General features: G+C 43.1%; 1 protein-coding gene across 5 annotated transcripts in view; it reads right to left on the reverse strand.

Annotated features, from left to right (window-relative positions):
* Positions 1 to 24,287, reverse strand: part of CACNA1C (calcium voltage-gated channel subunit alpha1 C) — a gene marked incomplete at both ends in the record, with an annotated part of 717,827 nt that overhangs the window by 196,154 nt on the left and 497,386 nt on the right. The window lies entirely within an intron of this gene.

The following is a 24,287-nucleotide window of genomic DNA, read 5'->3' on the forward strand; positions in this document are numbered from 1 at the left end:
ATGAACCCCCTTTTTTAGATGAAGAAACTGAATGACAGAGCAATGACACCCGGGCTGGCCTGACTCCAACTCTCTCTGGAGCTATATCCAAATGAAAAGACTGGCATGGCTATCCTTCCAAGGGAAAGAACGTTATTTCACCCAGAACTATGCAGTTTCCTAACACCCCATGTTAGAGACAACCTACCCTCTTCTTCTCCTGGAACAGCAACTCCCTACAGGGAGGCTCACTTTGACTAGAGGCAGCCATGCAAGGACGTGCTGATCGCTCAAGAGACTATGGCTGACCTGTATGCTCTAAAACATACGGGTCACCATAGTCTGGTAGTAGGACATCAAGGGGGTGGGACTTCCTTTGCTGAAACTGATTCACACCCTGAGATACCTCTGGGCAGTGAAACCTCCATGAGAGGGCTGAGGAAGTAGCTTTGAGGGCACCTTCTCTGGATTACATGGGTGTACCTGCAGATTTCTCACCAGGCCACCTTCCCTCAGGACCCAAGTCTGAAGAACATTATAGCCTTTCATTCAAAAACCACATTGAAGAAAGTCTGTGTTTAATGGGTACTGGATTTCAGTTTGAGAAAATGAAAGAAGTTCTAGGGATGGATGATGGTGGTGGTGGCTGCACAACGTGAACGAACTGAACTGTACACTTAAAAATAGTTAAATGGTAAATTTATATCTCTATATCTATCTATCTATCTATCTATCTAATCTATCTATCTATCTATCTATCTATCTATCTATCACCACAATAAAAAAAAAACAACAACAACTAAGGTACCTAGATCCCTTCAAGGAAAAAAGAAGAGTAAATGAAAAACTATTTAGCACATGGGTCTTGTCAGTGCACCCCAAGGGCTATAGGTTTGTCCTGTTGACTTATGGAAAGAAGGACCCCCTTACTTATAAGCTCAAGCCCAAATAACACACCAAGAATGTTCCTTGTTTAAAGGGGATGTGGCAAGTTTTCATTTGCAAATGCCAAAGAGGTGGTCACCAGCAAGTCACCCCAGATTAGCCCCAGGAAAGCTTCTGCCAACATGAGTGCAACAAGTCTCCACATCCTAGGAGAGATGTGGGGAAGGGCAGGCTCGCCCGCCTTACATCTAGGCCAGCTGTGCAGACATCTTCTGTGGGCCACCTCTCACACAGGTATGACAGGACCCCCACCTCTGAATCACACCACAGTGTCGCTGTCTGACTTCCCACCCACCAGGGACATCGGACATGACTCCACTTTTCTAAGTATTTGGAACTTCCCTCTGTATTCAACCACCACCCTCCTCCCTGGGTGAACAAAGCCTGGGTCTCCCACTCCCCAGACCGCAGGGAGTCACTGGCACTTCGTGATCTGGTGGATATATTCACAAGCCTAACTAGGGGAATTCTCCACAGCTACAGCCAAGCTGGGAGAGAAAAAATAAGTAAAGGAAGAGAAAAGGTGGAATCATTTCACCTGTGAATTAAGGAGTGCTTTGCAGCCTCCCATTAGAACCAGATGTTTTCAGATCCCAGTGATTCCATTAATTAGCATGCTGTACACACATTAGTGGTAAAGTATGTGAAGTCATGAGAAAGTTGAAAACTGAACTTCAAAGCAACTTTCAGGGATGTCTGCTGCAAGGAGGGGCCTTTGTTATCAGGCCTCCAGTGCCATGGCCTCAGATAGCAAGAAAATGGTGGGAGACACAGGATGGGAAACTCTCTTTTGTGCCACAGCCAGAGGGTCTGCTCTTAGAATAAAGACTGACATCCTTCTCATGCCCTATAAGGCCCCAGAGGGTCAATCGGCACACCGCTCCACCCACTTCCATCCCCTGCCGCTCACTCTTAGGACTCCTGGTTAGACAGCTTTTCTTTTAGATTCAAACAAGCCATACTTCCTCCCACTACCGGGCCACCACAGATGCTGTTTTTTCCCTCAGCTGGACTGCTTTTCCAATATTTCCTCCTACTTAACCCTTTGGCTCTCAGCCCAAGCATCTCTCTTCCCAGGGATCCTTCCTCAATCTCCCAAACCAAAGAAGTTTCCTTTCTTACATGTCTTCTTGGAAACATTTCCTTCCTTTGGATCACTAGTCTCAGTTTGGAATTATATGCTCATTAAATAGTGTTTTGTTTTGTTTTTAACATTTTTGTCTGTCTCTCACATCGGGCTGTGTTTTGTGAAGACGGCACTGTCCATTCTCTGACCATTTTATGGCTAAGGCCTAGCTTGGTGCTGAGCACACGGCGGCTCAGTAAGTGTCTACTGAAGGAGTGACACACAGTCTAAGGAAACGCTGCCACTGTCATGGAGCTCTGGTGGGTTTGGCTGCAATGAGTCTGCCGAACAGGCAGAGATATGCATGGCTGAGAAGTTTCAGGTGCCACGGACCCAGGCAGAGATTACTGAGTGGGATGCAAAGAGGCCAAAAGGAAGTCACAGCGGCCTGGAGGCTTCCTTTCGGCCACAGAGACCACAGAATTCCTAAGGGCCCCTGTTTGGGCTTGGTTGGCGGCCACCCTGCCCACCTGAGTATCCAGATCAGGAGACTGATCCCCCAGACTCCTCCTTCCATCAGTGATCAAGTCCTGCCAGTTTGATTCTGAAGTATTTTAGACAAGTTAAATTATTTATTCTACATAAATAACATGTGCTATAGAGAGAGAAAATGGAAAATACTTATTCTAGAGGAATTGGAAAACTCAGGGAAACAAAAAGGAGAAAGAAATCACCCATATCCCACCACCCAGACATAACCACTGTTAGCCATTTGGTATAATTTTTGGACATTTTGGCTCATGACTCATTTTCCTCCTCTCCATCCCCTTGGTGTTCATCAGTCAGTTAACAATCTTTCTACATTCAGTTTTGCCCAATCTTCATGCCATAGTTAGAATGGTCTACGAAAGCACAAATTGGAACATGTTCCTCCCCTGCTGAAGTCCTCCAGTGACTCTCACCATCTACAGGTGAAATTCACCTGCCTCATGCCACAGTTTGACCACATCTGATTCTAGTTTATACGGTAATTCCAGTAATATACCAAACTGTCTGAACTTCTGTGACTTCATGCCTCCCTATCTCAGCATATGCTGTTCCCTCTACCTAGATTGCCATTCCCTGCCTAACTAAGAGGCCCTGGAGCCTGATCTCATCTTTGTATCAGTGCACAGTAGTGACACAATGCACACAGAGTAAATCACATTTGTAAGGACAAGCTGCTTTCAGAAGACAGAAATGACAAAGGAATCTGAAACCATGATATTCAAAGGTCAGGAAAAGATAAGACTCATAGAATGGGAAAAAGCCTAGGTAGGGAGGGTGATACCAATAATTTTCACATGATTTAAACTGCGTTAGATGAATTCTGTATGACCATAGTGATGGAGGTAGGACCAACAAGGAAGGGTTCAGAATGGACTTAGATTCAACACAAGTATGTCCAAGAAACAGACCTATGTGAAGGTGGTTTGGGATGCTTTAAGAGGTAGTAGGTGCCCCATCCTCAGAGGCATTCAAACCTTGACTAAATAAGCTCTTGAAGGAGATGCATTGGTAGGAATTCAGCCATTGGATAAAAGATTTCCCTGGCACACCAAAACCCCCTGTACCCTCACTAACATGTTCTGAATACGTACCATGGGCCACATGCAGTTCTCAACACTCTACTTGATTTATTCCATTTTCTCCTGGCAACAACCCTATGAAGTAGGTACTATTATTAATCACACTCTACAGTTGAGAAAAGTGAGTCCTAGAGAGGTTCAATGGCCTGTCCACAGTTACATAGCTGGTGACTGGTGGCATGGAGTTTAGTGCCAGAGCCTGTGGGCTTCACCACTGCTAAATGCCTCCTCATGCCCCAAGACTGTGGTTCTCAGCCTCCATGATCTATGTCTGGTCTATGTCTATAGAGCAGTAACACATGCTTACAGCACCTGCCAGCAAGGTGTGGGAACCTAGTCCATGCTTCCAGGAGAACCTAGATGTTTCCAAGGTGAGTCCCAGGAAAGGCTTCTAGTTTCTGCTGCTTTCTTCACCACTAGCAGTAGCCAGGTTGGTGTGTGAAGGCATGGCACCAGGATTCCTTCTCTCCAGTCCATCATGAGAATTTGGCACTCAAGGCCTGGATGCTTAATAGCTTCTTCTTGGAATTGGCTCACTGCTGTCCCACAAACAGCTCCTCCAGTTCAAGTTCAAACTTGGAAAACATAGCAACATTTCTCCACCCAAGTGTTCTCCTCAGATAGACCATGCTTATGGCTGATAAGCAATTGCTAGGCCCTTCTTTAGGGCTGGCCGATCACACTGGTGGAAGTAAATGAGCCCTTGATAAGCCTGGTAAACAGCTGTTATAAAATGTCTGAATACAAGATCATAAGGCCTACATTTATGATGATTCTCTTTATTCACCAGAAATCAGTATATAAGATCTGACAAATAACACGAGTACTTACGGATAGAATATTTGATGTGAAAAGTATACTGGAAATTTTGGAACATACAGTACCACAGAGATTAACAAATAATCTAGAAACTCAATCTCATGTTAGGTGACCTCTTCTGTGGATGAAAAAACTACCTACATGCCTGGCTGCCCAACCATCCAGGGAGATGGGGCTTTAGGAAGTAGTATCATTAAATGCTGGGATTAGCAAAAGGACAGAGATGGAGTTTAGCTAACACGTGTGACTTTACTTTTCTCTCTCTTAGAGTGCTGTAATGTATTCCTTCTGGTCAAATATATTCCAACTTGAAAATTCCAAGTTAGGAAAGGCTTCAAGGATCTGCATATACTAGGTCAGTGGTCAGCAAACTCATTAGTCAACAGAGCCAAATATGAACAGTACAATGATTGAAATTTCTTTTGAGAGCCAAATTTTTTAAACTTAAACTTCTTCTAATGCCACTTCTTCAAAATAGACTTGCCCAGGCCGTGGTATTTTGTGGAAGAGCCACACTCAAGAGGCTCAAAGAGCTGCATGTGGCTCGCGAGCTGCAGTTTGCCGACCACTGTCTAGGTGTACCTGTTAATAATGGTGGATTTTGTACAAGATAATTTCAAGAGAAACATCAAAAGTGCTTTATTCAAAGTAATGTCCATCGCTAGCTACACATTTCCCCCATCTTTCAGGTAATTTGTGGATACTGTCCCAATAGAACTTTTCTTGTTTTGAGGCAAACCATTCAGAGACCCAATTTTCCATTTCTTCGTATGTTTTGAAGTGCTACTCAGAAAGTGCGTGTGCCATCAATCAGAACAAGTGGTAATCTGAAGGAGCAAGGTCTGGTGAATATAGCAGGTGGGTTAATACTTTCCAGGCAAGATCTTTTAATGTGTCTTTAACTGGTTTTGAAGTGTGTGATGGTGCATCATCACGAGGCAAAATTACTTTGCCGTGTTTTCTGGCACATTCTGGTTGTTTCACCATCAACGCATGGTTCAAATTGATTATTTGTTGTCGGAAGTGATCAGTATTAACGTTTTCACCTGGTTTTAGGAGCTCATAATACACCACACCTTCCTGATCCCACCAAACACAGAGCATTGTCTTCTTTCTGAAGCTATTTGGCCTTGCAGTCGATGTTGATGATTGACCTAGATCAACCTATGATTTTGTGCATTTGGGATTCTCAAAATAAATCCACTTTTCATCGCCAGTCACAATTCCATGCAAAAAAGATTTCCTTTCGTACCGTTGAAGCAACATTTTACTGATGACTTTTCGGTTTTACATTTGTCTTTCATTCAGTTGATGTGGCACCCATTTTCCTTCCTTTAAAATCTTTCCCGTTGCTTGTAAACAATCAGAAATTGTCTGCTGAGCAACGTTTAATCTTTATGCAAGTTGTTTTTGAGTTTGACACGCATATTCATCCAATAATGCTTGTAATTGTTGGTCTTCAAACTTTTTTGGTTGACCTGGACGTTCTTTGTCTTTCACATCAAAATCATCACTTTTAAAGTGTTTAAACCAGTGTTCACAAGTATTCTGAGATGGAGCATGTTCACCATAAGTTTCCCGAAGTATACAGTAACTTTTTCTTCAAAATAAAGTAATGAATTAAAACTTCCCGCAAATGCTTTTTTTTGGGCATGAAATTCAACATTTTTAAGCGTAAAAATATCTATGATGTTAACACTTTCAGCAAATTTGACATATGAAGTTTTGAAGCTTGCTGTCAATACCACAAAATAGCATACTTATCAAATCGCATATATATCTACATATGTGTAACTCCACCTATTGAAAAAAATCTGCATTATTAACATAGTATAAAATCATTGTTTTTCCTTAAAATATCAAGAGAAACCACCAATTATAGAAAGCAAAACCTGGCATTTTTCTGTAAGAAAGTATTGAGATTACCCTGAAAATGCCCAGATTGACTGAAGTTGGTGCTTCCACACCTGTTACAGACAGTCCACCAATGGATGCATGGTCAAAGACACATTACATTCTTTTGTTTTATTACAGAGCATCCCACCAAGCCCTGCTTTTGCTGGTGGATTGTTCTGTTCTGAGCCCCAGGGGAAATATCAGGAAGGAGTCTAAAAATTACTTTATGAGTAAGAGCCTGAGAAACGAGGAGAATGAAAATTTACCAGCACTGAAAGGCATGCAGAAGTGTTGTCTGATCAAGCACTCTGTTCTCTTCATGCAAACTCTACTTTCATAGTTCCCTCTTTTGAACTCAAATTTTAAGCCATTCTTGTATAAAATGAGAGGGAAAAGGGGAGAATTGAAGACCTCAAATTGGAGATACTTGCTAATGTTAGCTTGATTCACTGTTTGGATTCTATATTGATATAACATTTTTGTTGGTGGATAGAAATGTACATTTCATGTTCCTAACTTTTCAGACTCCATGGCTCCAGACAAGCATTAGGAAAGCAACAAAAATGATCAAGGAGGTCTGATCACAGAATCCATAAGGCAACAATGCTGAAAATCACTGAACTGGGAGAAGAGAAGTTTGGGTGGTGGTGGTGGATACAAGCTTCTCATAGATAGACTCAAAGTTTGTCAGAACAGGAAGAGAACTTTGGAATCAACTAACTCAATATCTCAAATTTCACTCCTTCAAAGGATATTTACTGAGCTGTGTTCTATGGGCCACCTGCTGTTTTAGGGCTAGGGGATACAGTGGTGAATAAAAAGCCCTCAGGCCTCACCCTCATAGAGTTTGTAATGGAAGCCAGACATTAATTAAATAATCACAAAACTGACAGATGATTGCAAACTCTGTTAAGATCATTCACGGAACAAACGGGTATCATCAGGGTCCTCCTTTAGCATGGAAAGTAGAGGAAGGCTTCCCTAGGAAGGGAGGCTTGAGGTTAAAGCTGAACAATGAAGATGAAGAGGACCTGGCCACGTGAGTGGGCAGAAAGACAGGTCTAAGCAGAGGCGTCTGAAAGTTCCAAAAGAATGTTGCCTGGCTGGATAATCTTGGAGACTCATGGGAGACCCACAGCCTCCACCTGTTGGCCTCATACTTTCCCCTTGCTCTTTTTCTGCTTCTTTAAAAAACAACTGGAATGAGATTTGGGAAACTAGTTTATCACTTCTGTATGAAGTCTGAGGAAGCAGAAATCACGTTGACTTTCAGAGAAAACAATTCAGGAAGCACATGAGAAGGGCTCTCCTGATAGCCTCCTTTGTGATATGGAGAAAATAATCCCCTATGCCACCAAGGGATGGAGGGAGGCAGAGAACTGGGCCAACAGTCCCCTACTGTTCTCCTGGCTTCAAGGTCCCTTTATCACCAAGCTCTCAGCTGACTCAATCCAACTTGAGAGTGTGGCACTGCCTAAAATGCTGCCAAACAGCAAGCCTAGATTTAGAGTTGTCCCGCCAATCTCAAACCTGGAAAAAAGTCTCTGAAATGGGACAGACCTCATTCCTAAAGCAGTCAGTTTTTCCGATGAAATTACTGTTGGTTTTGGTGCTGACTCAGGACTCTGCAGGGCACCAGGGCTGTGGTTAGGAAGACACATCTCTGTCCAGAACTGGGGAGGATTCAGGACTGCCCTCACTAGACGAGCAGTTTAGATAACTTCTTGATTTAAATTGGCTGCCCTCTCCTCATAGAATGGCAGCCAGGAAAACACACTGCTTAATCCAGAGGTCTGATGAGCTGAATGATGATTAACTGAGAGACTGGCCTCACCAAAGTGAGTATGCCTTCATTATTAACCAAATTCAAACCAAATGGCAGTACATGGTGAGCCAACTCTAAGCTTCTTTACCAGCCCCTCCTGGGACGTGGATACTCTCAGAAAGGAATGTATTCCCATTAAAACAGGTGCTCAAGTAAAGAACATTGTCTTTACCATGTCCATTCTGCCCCCAGACCTCATTCACCTTGAACCTGGACGCTGACTTTAAGAAAGTGCATATGAAACACCAACCTCTCCTACGAGGGAAACCTCGAATGACTCTTTCCTTTGTCAGGTGCCTTCAGAGGAGCTCCCCTTCCCTAAAGGGAGAAGGTGTACCCAGATGGTAGAAAGCTCTTCCTCAAAGTGTTAAGGTTGCCTTTCTCCAGTACCACAGACAGCTTTGCATCCCTACTTGGGAGCTTACTGAGCACCTAAGAAGTCCCTGGACAGTTGCCATGGGAGGTGGGGGAGGAAGGGCAGGGCAGTACAGTGGTTAAAACACAGGAACCCCTGGAGCCAAATGACTGGGTTGAATCCTGGTTCTACCACTTCTCAGCCATGTGATCTTGGACAAGCTATTTGACCTCATCTTAAAGTGAGGAGGATGATAGTACCTACCTTATAAAGATGATGTGGGGATTAAGCAAGTTAATTCATGTCAAGTGCTCAGAAAAATATCTGGCCCACAGTAAATGCCATTATTATAAGTGTGGTGACACTATCAGTGTGGAACCTAAAGCAGTGATAATGCAGATGGGTTACCTGGGATTCTGTTAAAATGTACTTTGATTTGATCTCTCTGGGGTGGGACCCGAGTTCTGCATTTCTGACCAGGGCCCAGATGTTACCAAAGCTGCCGTTCCACCGACCAAACTTTGGGAAGCAAGGACCAAAGCTCTGCAGTCATGCTGGGAGGCCACAATCTCAGCTGGCCGCCTGAGGCCCCAGGCACTCTTAAGCAGCTGGTGACCCTTGTCACATCACTCTTGTCAGTAATGTGTGAACTGGTAAAGTAGGTGAACCCAATGCTGGCTGCAGAAAATGCCATGCTCTAACTGGTATGAGGGTCCTACAGGGTCATACACTAAATTTTTTATTTTATTTTTACTTTTTTAAAAAAACAATTGATTACTACAGAGGGCAAGATAGTACATTAGCCTGTACTACACCACTGGAGAGCAGGAGACATGTATGCTAGGGTCTGTCCTCCCAGCTACAATATAAGCTGTTCAACAGAGTTGTGGAAGGGGCTCTGACGATTGTGACCAATGGTAGGAGTGGCTTGGCATCCCTTTCCCCTCTTGATAGTGGGCCTGGGTCATTACCACTCTTACCAAGCCTGTATCCCCAAATGTTCCTATGGCCTCCAATTGGCCAATCTATGCCTTCACATGGCCATCGATTATGAAACTCTCCTTGACTCCATGACAGTGTACAATTTTAGTTCGCTCAACTCCATAATTAGTTCTTTGCCTCCTTCCTTCCCACCCTCTCTTCTGGACCTCTTAATCTGAGGAATATGACAAAGACAAAAGAGATGAAGTCCCTGTCCATGAGGAACTTTCAGCTACATGGAGAGGCAGACATGAAAATAGTTAATTGAAGAAGGAGGTGATAATCTTCCTAAGAACTTGTCCAAAGAACTGTGAAAACATAAAGGAAGGAGAGACTACCCTAACTTGGGAGAGTAATAAAGACAAAGTGCCAGTGGGATGGACATGTGCGCTGTGTATGTCAGGGGGTAAGCTTCTTTTTGCCACTTACTCACAGTTAATCTTTTATCCTTTTGTGTCTCTCTAAACCAGGGGTGGGCAAACTTTTTGACTCGAGGGCCACAATGGGTTCTTAAACTGGACCGGAGGGCCGGAACAAAAGCATGGATGGAGTGTTTGTGTGAACTAATATAAATTCAAAGTAAAGGAGCGGAGGGGAGAACAAGAGAACCCTCCGCTCTTTCGGCTCCGCGGGCCGGATAGAACAGCCGAATGGGCCGGATCCGGCCCGCGGGCTGTAGTTTGCCCACGGCTGCTCTAAACTCTCCCTTTCTCAAGAAATTAATTCACTTCACTCCCTCCTAAAGGTTCAATAGTCACCATTATAAGTGAATCCAAATTTGCAATACATTTTCTTTGCCCTCTCTTTTGAGTTCAAGCCATGCATCTCCATAAGCTACTAAATATTTCTACTGGGATTTCCTACCATCTCCTTATACTCAATACATCTAAACCTGAACTCATAGCCTTTCCCTGGTCCCCACAAGGCTCAAAACTTGGCAGTCACCTTTGTTTACTTCTCCACCAAATGCCAGCAATTCTTCATCCATAGCATCTGTCATATCTGTTCTTCCCACTGCAGCCACTGCTGTCCTTACTGTCGCCTGTCTGGATTGGTAGACTGGGCTTCCTGCTTCCGGTTCCTGACACTCAACCCATTCTGCACCACTAGCCCATAATTTATCCTAAAATTGCCCTGCTCAGAAACCCCTTCTACATGATCTTCACATAGTAGGTACTCAAATTAATTTGTAAAAAGAATAAAACCAAGTTCCAAATATCAGAACAGTAGAAACACCTGGGAAGGAGAGCAATCTATTGAGGGAACCATTTTGAGAGAAGCTGTGATGATTCCAGCCCAAGATGACCTGGAGAGGATCTCAGGACAAAAAACCCTGATTTCACTTTCCTCTCTCCTGCTGAGCTCCTGCTCTGCTCCCCATTGGATGAAATCAACTGGAGGCCATAGTGCAAGGTAGCCTTTTAATGTAGTCTATATGGTTAGACCCTTTGGCCAGAGAGCCGAGTGGAGAAGGGTGGAGAGTGGATATGGTGGGCAAATGGAACAATGTAGGACAGACAGAACAATGAACTTATAGTAGTTGGCAAAGTATCACTGGCTTTCTATATGCCACCATCACCATTCCATTAAACTAGGAGGAATTACCCTATTTGTAGGGCTTCTGAGTTTTATGAGCAAGAAGTCCCCAACTTGGGAGGGTGATCAGATAAATGTTTAACTCACTAGCCAACTCTGGGTCCTCATCTTCCAAAGTCATACCTGATAGGAATCATCAAAGGAATTCTCTTATCAGCATGTGTGGTCGTCACTACCATCATTATCATCATTGTTGTGATCATCATCACCATCATCAGATTGTGACTATTGACTTATGCTTACTTCTGATATACATGAACCAGTTTGTACTGGCTAGAAATTAGAATTAAGAAGAAATTCATGGATCATGTCTTGTACCTTCATTCGACTAATGGAGCAGCATACACTTTTAATAGTTTCATAGGCTTAATGACTTTCAAAAGAAAATAGATCTATAACTACAAAGCATGTAGGTCTCTCTCTTGGGTTAAAAGTAAGTTTGTCACATTGAGGGTCAAAGGTGCCTGAAACATTTTCTTACTGGAAGTCTTTCCATGAAGGGGAGAATTCTTGCTTGATTGCGTTCCTGCAGTCTCAAGGTGTGTGTGTGTGTGTTTTAAATCATGTTCTTATTAAAATGTCCTTATTCATTAGAGGTTTTCATTTATGCTTAATTGAACCTTTCCATGTTAATAAATTTCTGCATCCCACAAGTGGTTTGATGAACATTAAAGGAGGTTGTTGTCCCAGGAAAGAAATGGTGTATACTCTGTTGCCTAATAAATTAAAAACTATGAGAGTAATTAAAATATCAACCTTCACATTGAATTGTTATTTTTTGTATTAGCAATAGGGGTTGTGATGAGAAAAAATAAGAGACATCTTGATATTAGAAAAAAATAAATATGGCAAAATGGAGATAAGATGATCCAAAGCAAACAATAATAATGATAATACCAGCTCCCTTTCTTGAGGACTCAGGATATGCTTTACATATATCATTTAATTTAATTAGTTGACTATTTTAATAAAGATAAATGAACTGAGACTTAGGTAAGATAGATAACTTGTCCAAGATTACACACCTTGTAAATGCTGGAGAGGGAATTAAAAGTCAAGAGAACCTTACTTTAAATCCTCCAATCTTAGCCACTATCCAAGGCAAAAATGGCAAATACATTCCATGACTTTCTGACCCTGTGCCATGGCAGATACTGTTATTAATCATGGCCTCTCTCCCTCTGCTCCCATAAAGGGCTTCACAATTCTTCTCAACTGTGTATCTCCCGTGCCAACACGAATTCATTGGAAGTGATTAGCTCATGATTTGGCACCTGTGTGCCCCTTCCCTACTGGTGATAAACTGCATCTTTCAGCTAATGGCAGAATAGAAAGCAGACTTCTTTTGGTACCTGCAATGATATAGATGCCTAGACCGGAACCTTTCCTTCTTTTAAAAAACTTTTTTGATAAAAGATATGTGAGATAGAACATATACAGATGCATAAACCACTATATTACACTTAAATAACAGGATAAAGTATAATTCACCACATTAATAAAATTCATGAATCTATCAATAGCTTTAGAGAACATTTCATAAAATTCACTATTTATTTCCCAATCTTTTACTTCGTTTTTGTATTTCCCATTCTTTTGATTTTCTATGCTTGATTCTCAGTATCCCTCCCCCCCCCCCACCACCTCTATACAGGTCAATAATTCTATTTTCAGCGGTGTCAAGTCTTCTTTTAAATCCATTCTCTGCATTAAAAAAAATTTACTATTATATTCTTTTTTTAAAAAATATATTTTATTGATTTTTCACAGAGAGGAAGGAAGAGGGATAGATAGTCAGAAACATCGATGAGAGAGAAACATCGATCAGCTGCTTCTTGCACACCTCCTACTGGGGATGTGCCCGCAACCAAGTTACATGCCCTTGACCGAAATCGAACCTGGGACCTTTCAGTCCGCAGGCTGACACTCTATCCATTGAGCCAAACCGGTTTTGGCTACTATTATATTCTTAATTTCCAAAATTTACATATGGCTCTTTTCCATATCTTCTGGTTCCTGTGGGACCCAGTGATGCAGTCTCCCTGGTTGTCTGAGTTGGGTGTTCCACGAGTGTCCCTTGTGTGGGTGGTGTGTGCTTTCCTGCTATAGTTGAGCCTTGATTGCTGTTGCCAAGTCAGTGGGAGGAATTTCCCCCTCAGGCTGACTGGCTATTAGAAATGGGCATGAGTGACTACAGCAGACAAGCTATTGTGCAAGGGGCTGACTCCATGAAGCAGGATTATCTTTAGCGGAGCTCTGGTGCCTGTTGAGTCCACCATTTGGATGTGTTGTTTATGGAGCAGGTTGGGTGGTACTTTGGTGTGGTCTGAAGCCATTCACCAGGTGTGTTGGACCTAGGGCCTCTTGGGAGGGACTCTGGTGCAGGCCAAGGTCAGCCACTGCCTATGCCCAGCCAGGACCACCTGATAGGAGCTACAAAGTGATCTGTAGAAGGTTGCCACCTGTTCTGGGCCTGGAGTCCTGATGGGAGAAGCTAAACTGTGAACTGAGGCTGGCTGCTACTAGAGTCAGGCTTGGGGCTGCTTAGCAAGAGGTACAGGGCATGCTCAGGCCAGATGCTGCTTGTTTGGAGTTTGTGAACCTTTGAGAGATTTTCAGAAAGTGTTCAATATGAGCCGAGACAGGCTGTGTAGAAAAGCTGCTGGAAGAGGTTCACACCAGCCTGTGAGCTGTGTGGGGCAGGTCCCAGGGAATCATCAGAGCAGAGTGAATGGTGTTAGTCAAGTTAACAGAAAGCTCTGATTTGGTGCCCACCTGTTCCTGCAAGCTGTGTGGAGGGAAGGCTCAACAAAGGGAATGCTCCTTGATTGCCTGGCACTGGTGGCCAGGGGGGCTTGCATTCTGGGTTAGCACTATAATAATCAGAAAGGCAGTTCTTGGAAGGCTAGCAACCAGCCTCCTCCTCCATTTCCCCCAGGGCACTACACAGGCAGCAGACTAAAACCCACCCCCAGTCTTTCTGTGAGAAAGGCTATTTATTTGTCCTGGTGCTCCAGCCTGAGCAGCAGACTTCATGTCTGTTATGCATTTAGAGGCATGGATATGCTCTCAGGAAACATAGGCTGGTGGGTGCATATTTGTGGTCTCCCTTGGCTCACTACAGCCATCTGGTACCTCCTCAAAAGGCGCTTATACACCAGTCTCGAGTTGCCCAGGGAACACCTCCAGATTGTCTGGTCACATTATAATTAAAATGTCAAAAGTTAAACACAAAAAGATAATCTTAAAATCAGCATGATACAATCAACTTGTTACATACAGGGAACCCCCATTTGACCATCAGGAGATTTTTCAAACCCACATGAGACTCCCAGGAGATTTTTCAGCAGAAACTTGATAAGCTGGAAGTAGCGTGATATATTCAAAGTGCTAAAAGAAAAAATATCAACCAAGAATACTCTACCCAGCAGTTATTCAGAACTGAAGAAAAAGAGTTACAAAAAAGCAAAAGCTGCCCAGGGGTGTGGCCCAGTGGTTGAGCATCAAACTATGAACCAGGAGGTCACAGTTCGATTCCTGCTCAGGGAACAAGCCCAAGATTGTGGTCTTGATCCCCAGTAGGGGCATGTAGGAGGCAGCCGATCCACGATTCTCTCTCATCATTGATGTTTCTATCTCTCTCTCTCTCTTCCTTTCTGAAGTTAATAAAAATATATTTTAAAAAATAATAAACCAACCTTACAAGAAATGTTAACAAAACTTCTTTCAGCTATAAATAAAGGACATTAATTAGTAACAAGAAAAAAAAGAAATATAAATTTAACTGCTAAAGATAAATATATATGTATACACAGGGTAGGGCAAAAATAGGTTTACAGTTGTGAGTACATGAAGCACAGTTTATTTTTATATTATTATTTAAAACTATTATATTATTTCCATAAGTGGGTTAATTACTTATAAATCAAATATGAAGGCTAAAAGAAAAAAGGAGTAAATATAACTAACTACAATAATCAGTTAAAGGGTACACAAAATAAAAAAAAGTAAAATGTGACATCAAAAACATAAAATAGGGAGCAAAAATTTAGAGTTTTAGAATGCCTTCAAACTTAAGATGCTATCAACTTAAAACAGACATATATATGCTGTTATATGTGAGCCTCATGGTAATCACAAAACAAAAATCTATAATACTAAGGAAAGTAATCAAAGAACAAGGGAAGAAAGCAAAAAAAAAAAAAAAAAAAAAAAAAAAGAAAGAAAAGAAAAAAAGAAACAGAGGAACTACAAAACAACCAAAAAATATGTTTTTAAATGGCAGCAAGTACATATCCACCAGTAATTTAAAAAAATATCAATGGACTAAATTCTCCAATCAAAAGACAAGGAGTGACTAAATGGATTAAAATAACAGCACAAGATCCACCTATATGGCCATATTACCAAAAGCAATACACAGATTTCATGCAATCCCCAACAAAAATCCCATAGGCATTTTTAAAAGAAATAGAACAAAAAAATCTTCAAAATTTTTTGGAACCACAAATACCCTGAACAGCCAAAGCAAGCCTGAGAAAAAAAAAGAACAAAGCTGGCGGTATCACACTCCCTGACTTCAAATTATACTACAAAGCTATTATAATCAAAACAGCATGGTATTTGGTAGAAAAACAGACACACAGACCAATGAAACAGAATTAACAACCCAGAAATAAACCCTCATGTATATGGACCACTAATTTTTTATTAAAAAGCCAAAAACATACAATGGAGAAAAGAAAGCCTCTTCAATAAATGGTGTTGGGAAAATTGGAAAACCAGATTAAAAAGAATGAAACTAGATTGCTATTTGACACCATACACAAAATTAAATCAAAATGGATCAAAGACCTAAACACAGAAGAAAACAGGTACTAAATTTGTGAATCTTGGTCTTGGAGAGAATTTTATGACCTTGATCCCAAAGGCTAGAGAAGTAAAAGCAAAAATAAATGAACAGGACTATATCAAACTAAAAAGCTTCTGCACACAAAAACAAACAAACAAATCAACAAAACAAAAAGGCAACCAACCAAATGTATAGAGATATATGCAAACAACACCTCTAATAAGGGTCTAATATAAAAAATATATAATAAACTCACACAACTCAACAACAAAACAAATAAATAATCCTATTTAAAAATGGTCAGAGGACTTGAACACTTTTCCCAAGAAGACATACAAATGGTCACCAGATATATGAAAAGATGCTCAACTTTACTAGCTACAAGGAAAAATCAAATCAACACTACAATGAGATACCACCTCACATCTGTTAAAATGTCTATTATCAAGAAAACAAGAAATAAGTATTAGAGAGGATGTGGATAAAAAGAAACCCTCATACACTACTGGGGGGAATGAAAATTGGTACAGCCACTATGAAAAGGTGTATGGAGGTTCCTCAAAAAATTAAGACTAGAGCTACCATATGACCCAGCAATCCCTCGTCTGGGTATCTTCTTGAAAATTTTGAAAACACTTATTTATAAGGATATATGCACCCCTATGTTCATTGCAGGATGATACATGGTAGCCAAGATATGAAAACAACCTTTGATGGATGACTGAATAAAGAAGATGTAATATATATCTATATATATAAAAGCCTAAGTGACCATTCAACCATTCGACCGGTAGCTATGATGTGCACTGACCACCAGGGGGCAGACACTCAATGCACAGGCATGGAAACATGGAACAAACTGAAGAATCTCAGAGGGAAGGGAGGAGGGGGGAGGGCTGAAAGAGATTAACCAAATATCTTATATGCATACTAGAGGCCAGATGCACAAATCCCTTAGCCTGGCCTGTAGGGATCAGGCTGAATCCATGCACTGGGCCTCCAACATTCCCTGAGGGGTCCTGGATTGCGAGAGGGTGCAGGCCAGGCCAAGGGAACACACCGGTGCATGAATCCTTGCACCGGGCCTCTAGTATATATATAATGGAATACTACTCAGTTATAAGAAAGGATGAAATACTGCCATTTGCAACAACATGGATAGGTCTTAGAGGATCATGCTAAGTGAAAAAAGTCAGATGGAAAAGGACAATAACCACATGATTTCACTTATATGTGGAATATAAAACAAATGAACAAACTCATAGACACAGACAATAGAATGGTGGTTACCAGAGGGAGAAGAGGTGTGGGGAGGATGAAGAAGGGTCAAATGTATGGTGATGAAAGAGACTAGACTGTGAGTGGTGAGCTCACAACACAGATGATGCATTATAGAACTGTACACTTGAAATGTAAATAATGTTAACCAATGTCACCCCAATAAACTTAATTAAATCTACTTCAAAAAGAGGATGGTGTAAAGGCATTTTCCGAGAAATAAAAGCTGAGCTAATTCATCAGACCTGTGTTATAGAAACCCTAGGGGATGTGCTTCAGGGTGAGGGGCGATGATACCAGAAGGCAACCTGGATCTACAGAAAGGAATGGAGAGCACCAGAAATGGTGCATGAGTGAGTAAATATAAAATACTGCTTTATTTTTTTCCCATAATTCACTTTAAAGACAACTGACTGTTTAAGGCAAAAAATATTAACACTGTTGGGTGGGGTTTATAATACATGTATATGTGAAAGATGTGTAACCATCACACAGGAGGGGGCTGGGTAAATGAAATTACACTGCTGTAAGGTTATTAAAAATCCAACGATACAGGTAAAATTTGCACACTTTGTTGAATATGAATTATACTTCAATAAGGTTAATTTTTTAAAAATCAAGTGTAAAAGTCCCTCTTCCTCAAATCAGTTTAACTTGGAGCCTGGGACAGGTAGAAAAGAAGTTGTACCCATAGGAATACTAACATCTTACATTTGCTAAATGCTTCTATGCGCTGAGCACAATTCTAAATGCTTGACAAGCACGTACTTATTTCATCCTCACAACAACTCCATGAGGTAATTGCAATTTTAACTCTGTTTTAAGGTCAGAAAACCGAGGCCCATAGCTAATAATTGGCTTTGGAATTGAAACCACGATAGTAGGACTCCACTACCTATGTCTTCGACCACTAGGTGCCATGGATCAGTGAGAGGGAATGAATCAAGAGTAATAGGTGCACGGGGCTCATGTCTGTGTATTAATCATTTCATGGGACGCTGACCTCACTGTATCTTCACTTCCTCTCCCCTTGTTTTTCTTTCCAACATGGGTCACTGGTATGCCTAAGTGGCCTTTATCATTACCATTATTTTATAGTGACCTTGCTGCTGGCTGTTATTTCATGTTGGAGGGTCTCTAGGGAAGGGTGGGGCATGAGGGAGAATCCATCATGGAGCTTCCTGAGTTGAAGAAGCTCTCTCTCCCAGGGCCCAGGTGCATAGTCAGTGCTTAGTAAATATTACTGACTTACTATGTGACATATTCTCCCACCTCTGAACTGACTAGTAGTGTACTGAGGTTCTACAAGAGTGAAGGCATCTGTCCAATGTCACACCCTAGCCTTGATTACATACAGAATTAGTGACTTAGGAAATTCTCAGCTCACTACTTATTCTCTGTTATTGAAGCACAGAATGACACTGCTGGGAAGAATTTTAGGGCTAATACAGTTTAACCCTTTCATTTCCCAGATGAGGAAAATGAGGGCCAGAGGTCAAAAGGGAAGGTCACATTGCAGGCCAGACTTAGAGCCCTGGCCTCCTCACTGGCAGGCCTGGAGTGCCTCCACCGTCATCACAAGCCCCTCAGGTGGCAATAATACCATTTTTCTTCAGATCCTGTGGCAAAGGGGTTCATGAGCCCTCAAAACATAAAGGAACCAATGCTGGAACTATATCAACTGCCCTCACTCTTTAAAGCCAGGTGGACACCCTGCTGAGAGAGCTGTTTTCCTCCCAACAGCAGGGGTGGGGATGCTTCAGGGGGAAACTGGCTGGAAGAGTCTGAGCCCATCTCCATTACCCTTTTAGCCCATCTGCATTACTCTCGTCTAGGAGAAGCAGTGGCGACTATATGTGCCCATCTATAAATTAGGGGTAATGTTTCTGTCTTCCTGCACTGTGGGGCCGATTAATCAACCAATAAAGGTCTTGAAAGCCTGGCACTGATGCTAAATATGGCTTTTAATTGGTGATAACCCTAACATTTATCACCACCACATTTCATTCTAAAATAAAACGGGACCTTTGCATCACTGGCGGAATGTCTGTGCACTTCGGTAAATTTGAGAAGTTACTGTGTGATTGGATGCATTCTTTGTTATCATCATATTGTAAGCTGCTGTATGTAGAGCACCAAGTAATAGAGACTTTCCCAGGTTAGTCACAGTCTGTTATTGATAGTCAATAACTTCTCAGTAAAACTGCATGACAGCAGGAACTGGAACTTCTGAAATATGCCCATTGTTTACATTAACTTGCTTTGCTGCATTTGGGTGTCTTTTCTCACTACCTCATGCTGTGGCTCATCACAATCCATAACATCTCTCTTCAAGAGGAGGATAGAAGCTCATGGGACTTCACAGGTGAAATATTTTTCCTGTGTATACAATACCCATTTTTAATCTCATTTTGTAGATAAACTGAGGCAAAGCACAAAGCAAGGGACAGAAAGGTTGCCAGCAGAGCTGGGACTATACCTGTGCCCCTGAAATCCAGTCTAGGGCCCCTTTGGAGGCACCTGGGCGGGAGGGGGACAACAGGTGGCGAATCAGTGGAGAGATGGCTACAGTGGAGGATCAGGAATCCTGCTGAGTGAGGTGGGGGAGGGCAAGCACCACTAGGTGCAGGGAATATGAAAGGGGTTGGGAGATGGGCAGGGAGTGTGGGGCCCTATTCTAAATTCTGTTCTGTGTCTGATAGGCAAGGCATGCCCACAACAGGGATCTAACTTCAGACTCTTCGCAGCAAAACCAGCCAGCAACCTGTTTGGAATGTTAAGAGGTCATGCTGTTCACATCTGCCCCAGAGGGCTCTGCGCGGGGCCTTAGGAAACACCAACCCAGGGCTGCCTGGGGCAGGAAGGCGGGAGGGAACACTGACACTCCCGGGCTTGCTTGCCTCTTGCAGTGGCGGTGAACCAATGTGTCAGAGGGAGCACTGCAACCTCCAAAGACTACAAAACCAGAGGGTCCCGTCGTGACTGCCATCAGTCTTCCACAGATGGTGCAGGGACTGAGTCCTGCCTGCCTACCACCAGGTAGCTGTGTGACCTTGAGAAAGCCATTTATCTGGCTGGGCCGCAGCGCTCCTGTCTGTAGAAAGGGAATTTGGTTGGACCAGATATCAGACATTCTACTTCAGGAATAGCACCATGAGATGAATGTAGGGAACAAGGTTTTATTACTTCCTGCATCAGTGAAAGAAGTGGTAGAGAAGTGGGCCTAGAAGATGCGGCAGAAAGGATTTCTGGATGGAGTGCACAGTGGGAGTAGGCAGCCTGTGGCCTTCTGAGAAGTAGAGTGAGGGATAGACTTATGGGTGGCCCTCTGCTCATGCCCCTGTCCTTGCAAGTGGCCTTATAATTGTCCCCTCATTTTGGTCTCAGGTCCCCTGACATTTAAGACCTCTTTAGGACAAAAGCGATGAAAAGGCACAGGAAGCAAAATAGAAAGTGCAGATTCAAGGAAATGAAAGGAGGTAAACAGCAGAGGGTGGAGAGGCAAGAAGGCCTGCCAAAGGCAATGGGGTATTAGCTGGTGTGGAGAGGAGGGTGTGGGCAAGGAAGACGATGAGGAGCCAGCCAGTCCAGGCCCTTCAAGTCAGATGTGGAACAGAGGTCCCAAAAGAGAACCTGCCCAAGGCCACCGAGCTGGTTGTGAGAAAAAGTAGGGCTGGGGTTGGAGTCTTCTGCCCCCTTCACTTACAGGCACTGTGGCACCTGCAGCATGTGGACGCTTCAGGGAGTTAAGTCACACTAACCAGGAATGAAGGCTGGTCTGAGAGGATGATGACAAAGGCCATGGAAAAAGCAGGGGTGAGGAGGGAAGCAGTGTGGATCCTCTCTGGGACTCAGTTTCCAAAGTGTCAATTTCGGGGGGGTCGAGTTACTTGATTTCTGAGTATCAGCTCTAGGTAGGTCCTCTCCCCCCGTCCACCCCTCCCCCGCCCCCGCTCAAATCTGCATGGTGAGGTGTCTGTAAATACAAATAGAGTGACGAACTGTTTCGGGGGACCACCTCTGGTTCTCAAGCCCTCCCAGCGGCACGGGCTTCCCCCTGGGCCACAGGACACTGTCCTGGCAGTAGTAATGGTGACTGCGAATCCATGGTGGCCCAACTTACCAAAGAGCAAATTTCAGGCAAGATGGCATGGCTACTTTTGAACTATCAAAGCGTGAAAACACTCAGAAAAGTTGTTTTTAGCAGCTCTTATATGCCCCCAACAGCAGCGTTAGCTAATCAGTGTGGCCAGTTTCACAGTTACTTGCCCCGGGAGGGGAGAACCCATTCTGGAGGAAAATCTGCATGCAGGATGAGAGTGGGTCACGTGAGTACTTGGGCGAGTTTTTCCCTTTTGCAGCAGGAGGATCCACTCCCTCATGAACAATAAAGAGAGTGACAGGTGTCCTGCAGCATTGGAGCTAGCAGAGTGCTCCAAGAGCAAGGTGTCCAGCCCCGGCCCATGGGGAGGAGTGCAGGGCGGGAGAGCATGGCTGCTCTGGTCTGGCTCTGAACCAGCTTTCCTACCAGCTTGCTGTATCCAGGGTGGATTAATGAATCTCCCTGGAATTCAAGATCCACTATCCATTCTAACACTGGTTAGGGGATTTCTGAGACATTTAGCTGTTTCTCTACAGTGCAGTCTTTTAAATGTTTCTAATGGAGAGGGAACATCAGTGGCTGTTTAGAAAATTGCCTATTGGCTTGGAATTCTGGACCCACCAGTCTGTTCCCTGCTGACTTTTCTCATCTGGTTCTCACTCCTTCCTCCTCCATTGTGGCTTGGTTCATGCATAGCCTTATGTGCAGGCCTGGGCTGGCCTGTATTGGTGACACAAACAAAGGAGGTTTTCACCCCAAATGCCCTTCCACTTCCATCCCTACCTCTTCTACATAAGCCTCAAGGCTCATCTCAAACACTGGGAAACTTGCCCCTTGAATCCATTTAATTTTCTATGCAAGTCAAATAATCATGCACATGCCACTCTGTTTGTTTGTTTTTGTTTTTGTTTTGTCTCAAGTTGATATTTATCTCTCGATTATTCTTTACTAGAGGCCCAGTGCATGAAATTTGTGCACTCGTGTGGGGGTTCCCTCAGCCCCACCTGTGCCCTCTCGCAGTCTGGGAGCCCTCAGTGGGGAGTGGGCCTAAGCCGACAATCAGACATCCTTAGTGCTGCCCTGGAGACGGGAGAGGCTCCTGCCACCGCCTCTGTGCTCGCCACCCATGAACTCGGCTTCTGGCTTAGCAGTATTCCCCCCTGTGGGAGTGCACTGACCACCAGGGGGCAGCTCCTGTGTTGAACTTCTGCCCTCTAGTGGGCAGTGCACATCATAGCGACTGGTCGTTCTGCCATTCGGTCGATTTGCATATTAGACTTTTATTATATAGGATGTTTGGTCTTGATAATGACCATATACTTCTTTACATGCATAATGTAATAGTATGTAACAGCCACCATTTAACTGAGTGCTCACCATATGCTAGGCAATGTTTGAGGCACCCCCCCGCTGCCCCCAGGGCTAGTAACTGATTAGCTAACACTGCCATTGCACTCATTTAGTTCTTCTAACAACATATGAAATAAGTTCTATTATTATTCCCATTTTAGATGAGGAAGCTAAAGCACAGAGAGGCTGAGTAACTTCTCCAAGGTCACAGAGTAAGTCAGTGGCAGAAGCCAGGCATTCTGATTCAAGAGCTCATGCTCACAACTGTCTTAAGTCTCTCCTGGTGCCTTCTATTGGTGTCCACTCATCAGCTACTTGTCAACTGATCGGTGCTGATTTGTTGTCAGGAAACAGTCCTAACCTAAGCAAGGAAAACAGAAAAAAAGAGTTTGACCCCTCTCCACACATGGTCCTCACTGCTCCTTCTCACTTTTCAATCAGGAAGCAAACCCTTGTATAATAACAAGCTGTTTTCTATTGTGTGTGCCTCCAGAAATAATACTTTTAACTGAGAAGGAGCTAACCTTAAACAAATTCACATCATAGGAAAACATGTATCCCATGAAAAGTCCAAAGCATCAAGTACCTTGACAGATGGGGCTAGTATCCTATTAATCTCTGAGTCCAGTGCCTTGCCTTATGCTTGGCTCACAGAACGTGCTCGATAAGTGTTCCTGGTGAGCGGATGGTGTTTTCCAAGGCTGTTGCTGGTTTTGCATAAAGGTAACTGATCCTTCAATCCCCTTCAGTGTTGGATCCAGTCTGGGCTGCTGTGCGTTTTGTCAAAGACCTCACAAAACCAAAAGACACTTTCTCACCTCCCTCTGCCTGCTCCCTCTATTCAGTCCACTCCTGAGAGTTCTTCTCTCAAGGGCAGATGGGATTGTACGGAAAGGAGGAAATGACCCCTTGCTTATTTCTCCACAAGCAAAGGCATTCCCTATATGTATACACAAGGCAAATATTTATTCACAACCTTCCATATTTATTGTTCATGTTCATTGTGTAGTGTTTATTGTTCCATATGGCTTGTCCTTTGGTGCCACCTGTGCTTACAGCAGCACGAATGGAGCTGCACAGGCAGTGGAGCTGATTTCCTTTATGTGGAAGAGTCTCGATGAAACAAAACGGAAAGATCTTGCAATTACACAGAATTTCATCAAAAGTGTCAACTCATTTCTATATTCACAGTGAAATCAACCCCTAAACCATGCAGCCTTACTGAGCACAAAACCAGGATCGCAGTCATGATTTCCTCGAATGCCCGAGAAGGAAAACAAGTGAAGCAAGGGCACAACTAAGAAACAACAGTATTCCAAAAGCCTAGTGATCACAGTGGTTCAAAGATAAGCTGCCGATAGATCAAGCAAAACTGCACCAGACAAGTGATCACCAGACTCTGTAACGTGGAAATCGCGGGGCTTCAGCAGAGATGTTGGGCGCAGTAGTGAGGGAGAAAGCCCAACTGCACTGGATTCAAGAGAGAATGGAAAGATGAGAATTGGAGATAACAGGTAAAGGCAACTGTGGGGTGTTTGGGTTTTTTTTTAAGAGTTTTGTGGAAGTATAAAAGGAGACAACCTTGTTATGAGAAATTGGAGAAGGAGGCATTTGT

This window comes from Plecotus auritus, assembly GCF_963455305.1.
Source record: "Plecotus auritus genome assembly, chromosome: 3".
Taxonomy (NCBI): Eukaryota; Metazoa; Chordata; class Mammalia; order Chiroptera; family Vespertilionidae; genus Plecotus; species Plecotus auritus.